We start from the raw sequence: 6,770 nt of genomic DNA on the forward strand, positions 1-6,770 counted from the left end.
TCCCTCCTTCCTCAGGAAGACACTGACACCATGGTTTGTATTGTTAACTAAAAAGGGTTAGAACCACAGGGCTGGGTTCATGGAAGGGTGTCACCCTAGCAAACCTCCTTCTGTCATCTTGGTTCTGGAACCTGGACTCCTTCTGAGCCCGTCTGTGAAAACAGGCAGCGTGACTGTGGGACAGGCCGCAGTCGCCAGGACTCAAAACTCTGAGACCACCCTGGGGCTTCTAGAAACCGGAAAAACGGCCTGCACGGTGGCACTGGCCATCCCGTGACCTCAGGAAAGCCATGACATTTCAGACCACAGTATGTTTTAAAAGTTAATAAATAAAGCATTCATTTTGAATGTACTTCTGCTTATAATGGTGTTTGTCATAGGAGTCATTTTAAATACAGGAGGGTTAAAAGGAGAAAACAAAAACCAAACCAAACCACTGGCGGAAACCCCTTCACATTTGGTATAAAGAAAGACTTCAAGTAACTCTGTGTATGTTTACAGCGATCGTGCACATTTAATTTTACAAATTAAAACAAATCTTTCTGTATCATCAGATCATGTTTCGTTGCTTAACAATCCATGAAAAATTTCCCAAATCATTAACTATTTCATTGTAGCATGAATTTTGGTGACTGCCTGGTCCCTCATCCTAGGTGACACTGTAGTTTAGTCCCTTCTGCTGTTTCTGGAGTGCCGGTTGTTTGCTGTGTTGCACTGTTATAAATAACACCATGGCGTCCTCGTCGCTCTTTGTTCTCATGGGAAACATTCCTGCAGACTCACTTGGTAGATGAAAGTGGGTTATCCGTTAAGGCCCTTTATACAAATTCAGTCCAAAATTTTTAAAACGTAACGATAGAAATTCAGCCTGGGGACAGTTCATGTACCCTGAATTCACATTTAACAGAATGAACCCCTCTTTAATTTAACTTAGCTTCAGCATTCTGGGGAAAACAGAATTGACGGCGGTCGGATTAAGATGCCGTCGTGGTCTGTGGTCCCCAAGCTCTGGTAGGCCACTGTGTCCCCATCACACAGCTCAGCACCCAGGGGCCCCTGGAGGGCAACCAGCCTTTAGCAGCAGGATATGTTTATTTGTGCTGATTTATTGATCTACAGCAGATTGATGGCAAAGCCTTCCTGCTCCTGACACAGAAGGACATCGTCCAGGTGATGAAGATCAAACTGGGTCCAGCCCTGAAGATTTACAACTCCATCCTCATGTTCAGGAGCTCCCAGGACCTCGCCAGGGAAGGTGCCGTCTCCGGCCAGGAGGGCGGGGGGAACGCTGCACCTGAGGGGCTGCGGCCACCACGCCTTGTTCTCTCCACAGGAGCATCAGCCACATGAACTTGATTTCAGTGTCCCCGTGGTCATGTCCGGGTTTGATCTGGACCTTGTAAAGTGGCTGCGGTTTTTATGTTTGGAGGGTTTGATGGCTGGTCCAGCACCAGTGACGCAGAGGCCCAGGCACATGCAGGCTTCTGACCGCCCTCATCTGGGCTCTGACGTGCTGCAGCGACCAGACCAGAGAAGCCCCCACGCGCGCCTTTATCCTTCTCCCTCGCCCTGGAGGAGGCCACTTCCCATTTGCAAGGATGCAGCTCTCCAGTGGTAGAGTATCAGGAAAACGGTTTTCACACACACATTGTTCTGTTTTCACCAGAACGGCTTCTGAGCTGGGCTGCGATTTGCCCTCCAGGTGCAGTGAGTCTGAGAGATAGAGGCCTGGTGCTGTAAACAGACTTCTGTGAGATTTGTGTACTTTACTCAGGAAAGCGTGGATCGTTAAAAAAAATTAGTAATAAGCACATGTTTTCATGATCCATTAATTCTCCTTTGTGTTCCACAAACCATTTCTCAGTTGTGCTGCCAGGGTCTCCCGAGTGTGCCCAGCCAGCCGGGCACCTGGCAGAAGCTGGCAGGACTCTCCTGAGGACCCTCCACCCGCAGTGTCCCCGCAGGGACCCGTGTCCTCACACAGACACACACCTCCCTCCCCCCCCCCCGACCCCCCCCACCCCCCGACGTCTTCACAGCTTCCGCTCCGAGGGTCGCCTCGGGGGGCTGACTTGTCCTGCGGGCTGTCTGCGTGTGTGCCACGAGCCGTGTTACACGGGGGCCCTGGGTACATCTTTACAGAGACACTCCGTTAAAGGGAAGATTTCTAAAGTGGGGAGCTGGGTGTCTATGATATGTTCAAACAATTCTTATTTGTTATCAGCCCTTATTTGTTTTGTGTAAGTGACTACATTTGAGGCTCAAGTCACGTGGAGTCAGCCTCACAGTATGGGAGCTCCATCTTTTGGGTTGGTATTTTTGGGGGGCAGGGGTTGTGGGTTTTTTTTGCAGGTGGGAGAGGAAAGAAATACATAAAATAGAGTCAGACCTACAGTACCTATTTGCTTCAGTTAAGAATCTTACGGTTTAAGAAAGTTGCTTGGAGAGTTTTATCAAACTTCAAGTCACCGAGGGAAAAAAAATTCTCTAAGAGGAATACTTATATTTCATTCTTTAGATCCTCACCTTAACTAAATGGAATTTTAATGTATTATTGGTTGATGTGCATTTTTCTTTCTGTGATGTTTTATTTGTTGTTTGGGTTTGGTTTTGTTTTTTTCTGACTGCCACGTACAATTAAGATTCCTGCTTCTGCTATGTTAAAATTTTAATATATTTTAAATGATAATAAACATAAAATAAGACCTCCACCTCACTGCTTTTATGAATATGTTTTCATAGCCTGGAGGCTGTCTTCCCAGCTGGGAAGGAACAGAGGCAGTGGCCCTGCACCCGTCGGCCGGCCGAGAAATCGGCCGCTTCTGAACACTTTTGGGGTACGTTTTCTCAGGGAAGTAAATTTAGGTGTCAATGATTTGAGTGTTTAAGTCTGAGTTTTTTTTTTAATTAAACAGAACCTCAAAATTGCTCATTTATGTAGGCTCCGTGGAAGCCATGAGATCTGTGGTTTGTATATTTAATACATGTCATTTTAAGAGAAGGATCTAGAACAGGACAGATAATTCCAAGCCAGATTAGGGTTGAACTGTTGTGTCCCTAGAAGACGGTATGATCGGACAGAAAGAGCTTGATCCAGGAGTGTAGCCGCCTGCTGCAGCACACTTTGTCATCCAAGTGCCTCGACCTTGACCTTCAAATGGCCCCACCAGTGTGAGCAGTACCACCCACCACCAGGGCAGCTGCCTGAGCCCGGAGACTAGAACCCTCTGACTCTGTCACCTTCGGGGCTGTAATTCTTCTTCTACCAACAAGGCATCACTGGACGTGGACCTGGGCAGCGAGGTGTGCGGTCGGCACCCAGCACTGGGGCTCTCACGCACCCCCCTTCCCCTCAAGCACAGCTCTGTTCTCTCTCTCTCTCGTCTCACACACACGTAGTCTGGGCTGGACCAAGACTGAACCCCCTCCTCATCTCCACGCCTCCCCTTTTGCATGTGCTGACCCCTCTGCTGAGGTGTCCCCTCCCCCGTCCCCCAGAGGCTTCCGTAACGCCTTAGCTCCTGGGTTCCCGCGGCAGCCGTGCCTCCCATCCTGTGCTCCTCAGTCTTTATTGTTATTACTTGCTTGTCTCTCCCCACTAGTCTAGGGTCTGTGAGGACCAAGACCATGGCCTCTTCCTCTTTACTTCTTCCTGGCATCTGGCATAGTATTTGGCACGTAATTGGCACACAGCAAGTCATTTGTTGCATCAATAAACGAAGCAAACCAATCAAACTCAAATCTAGATTCCAGCTCTGTGACTTCCTAAATAGTTGTAACGTCTCCATAAAATGAGAAAATAATACCTACCCCCGAGGGGTTTTTTAATTTGATTTTGAGGATGTGTGCATGTGTGACTGCAGCTGACACAACACACACATAAGGTGCCTGACACCCAACGGTAGCCACTCAATCGGGGTCAGGACAGTAACGGCAACAGCGATCCATTTTTTTCAATAATCTTGTAGGAATCTCCCGCGTACATATTCAAATTTGCATCAAGCCTGACCCCGAGGGGCCCACTCTTCTTAGTGTGGCTCCGTGTTAGGGGCCCAGGAGCACGTGGGGCGGACCCTGGGATGCTGCTGAGGGCCCTTGGTCGTCCTGGACTCAAGTCTACCACAGCCAGAAGCAGCTCCAGCTAGCTCCCTCCCCATTCCCCGTGCTCTCCAGAAAGGCTTGGATCATTAGGAGTTGCAGTCCTTCGCTCTGCCAGGAGGACCCCCGCCACACTGAGCAGTCAGGAAGCATCCAGAAATGCCCAGATGGTGTGAAGGCCTCCACTGCCCCTGGGCACCCGCCTCAGCCCTTACTCCCCATTTCTTTTCCTGAGTCCCACCCGGAACATGAGTGAGTCAGGGACAAAGGGAAAAAAATATCATCAGGGCATCAAGAAATACAACTTCTAGGATATTAGAAAGAGTTCCCCCAAGGGACCATTCATACAACACATCGTGATGCTGGAAATTAGATCATTAGCAAGACTCCTAAGGGAGCTAGGACTTCTGTGACTATAGACTTTAAACGCCTGTAATTTCAGGTAATTTTTGCAAAAATAAATTTCTGTCACTTCCAACAACCTGCAGACATTCTACGAAAAATCTATCCTTAATCAGCTATGAACCCCACTTTCCTCCCTCTGTAATTAGATGCTAACCTCGTATAACCCACATTCTAAACAGATCGCAAGAGTGACAGCGCAGGAAATTGACTCCTTGTTAGCACAGGGCTCTGGCCTGTGACACCTTCCCCTGGCTGACCGCTGACTCTCAGACATCCGTGGGATTTCTTGGTTGAGTCTCTTGTGTCTATGGAATCTCCATCTGCCGAGGGAGGGCTGGAGGCAGGGAACTAAAGGGGAAAGTACTAGGGCTTTGGAGTCAAGCCCAGGCTTGACTCCTGAGTCCTATGTCTAACCAGGTGCCCGATCTGGAAGCATTTCTTAACCACCCAGCAAATGACCAACTTGCCATGTTCACTCCTTCCTTTTGAAATAATTTTGATTGCATTACATTTTGCTCCATCCTTTTGAAGAATATTCAGTTTGCCTTTCCAACTCCCAGGGCATAAAAATATATTCCTGAATATGAAGTGTTCCTGTGAATACATTCTTAATATTCAAGAATATATTTGTCATGAATATATTTTCTTATAAATTCTTCTTAAGAACGTATTCTGCTTATAAATATATTCATGAAGAATCTATTTGTTAATAGATTTTTGAATATTCAGAATCTTTATAAATATATTCTTCCTATGAATAAATATATTAGTGAATAATATATTCACAAGAAGTCTTTCTTCAAAAATATATCCTTGTTATACTCTCTGTCTCCATCTCTCTCTGCCCTTCAGTTTCTAGCTGCGGCAGGGAGCTGGCACAGGCCAACTCCTTAAAATGCTGCTGGGGGCTTCCCTGGTGGCGCAGTGGTTAAGAATCCACCTGCCAGTCCAGGGGACACGGGTTCAAGCCCTGGTCTGGGAAGATCCCACATGCCGCGGAGGAACTAAGCCTGTGAGCCACAACTACTGAGCCTGTGCTCTAGAGCCCACGAACCACAACTACTGAGCCTGCGAGCCACAACTACTGAAGCCCACGTGCCTAGAGCCCGTGCTCCACAACAAGAGAAGCCACCGCAAATGAGAAGCCCGCGCACCACAACGAAGAGTAGCCCCCGCTCGCCGCAACTAGAGAAAGCTCATGCTCAGCAACGAAGACCCAACGCAGCCAAAAGTAAATAAATAAAATAAATTAATTTTTAAAAAATGCTGCTGGGGAGACAGAGTGAAAACTGGGTAAATATAATTCAAGAATTAAACGACTAACCATTGGTGAGCCATGTAATGAACTGGTGATCACAACTAGATTTCTCTGAGATTTTCTGCTTCCAAGTCTTTGCCCCATATATCCCTTTGGACAGATGATGGATGTTGAATCCAGTGATAATAAAACACAGCCTAGCTGCCCCTGGATGGATATGTGGATGCCCGGACTGAGGCTGGGAGGCACAGGGGAGTCCTTAAAGGCAGCAGTGAAGACTCAGTTCCTTAATGGTGAGCCCAGAGGGCTACGGGCATTTTGACAGCATGCACCGTCCCTCCCATGCGGCCTCAGAACCTTTAGGGGCAAAGCTGCGGTATCCATATCACTGTCTGCTGCTGGTGGCCAAAGGAGTGGCACTGAGATGGAAGAAATTCAGGGAAAAGGGATATGGGGTGTAAAAAAAAAAAAAAAAAAAAAAACCACCATTAAAATGGGAATGGAAAGCCAAAGGTTGGAGAAATGAGACCGAGTTTAAAATATTGAGAGTTTTTCTCCAAATTGTTCTGTTTCATGGCAATCAGGCTTAGTTGTTTCGTGCAATTTTGCCTACAAGACAACACCCATCCATTTCCCCATTCACTTTGGTTTGAATTCAGATCGTGTTCCCTTTGATTGCAGAATCTAGGCATCAAGGCAAATCAATTCATGACATACACAAAGTGGTGAGAAATCCCAGGTTGAACCCAGAATGTTCCCACAATGGCTTTTTCACAATCCTTGAACTGCAACTGATAGCAATTGTGTTAAATATGCATGGGGACTGTTTGGAAATACAGGGCCAGTATTTTACTGTGGAATGCTGGGGGCTGAAAGGTCTTTTAAGTAGGAAAAAAAATATCAAGAACTACTGGCAAATATTAGCTCAGCTTCATTTTTTAAAAAATAAAGAAATAGAAAGTGTGTTTACAGGATTTGTTTCCCTGAGATGCGTGAATTGCTTCACCAC

Source organism: Physeter macrocephalus, chromosome 19, assembly GCF_002837175.3.
Source record: "Physeter macrocephalus isolate SW-GA chromosome 19, ASM283717v5, whole genome shotgun sequence".
Classification (NCBI taxonomy): Eukaryota; Metazoa; Chordata; class Mammalia; order Artiodactyla; family Physeteridae; genus Physeter; species Physeter macrocephalus.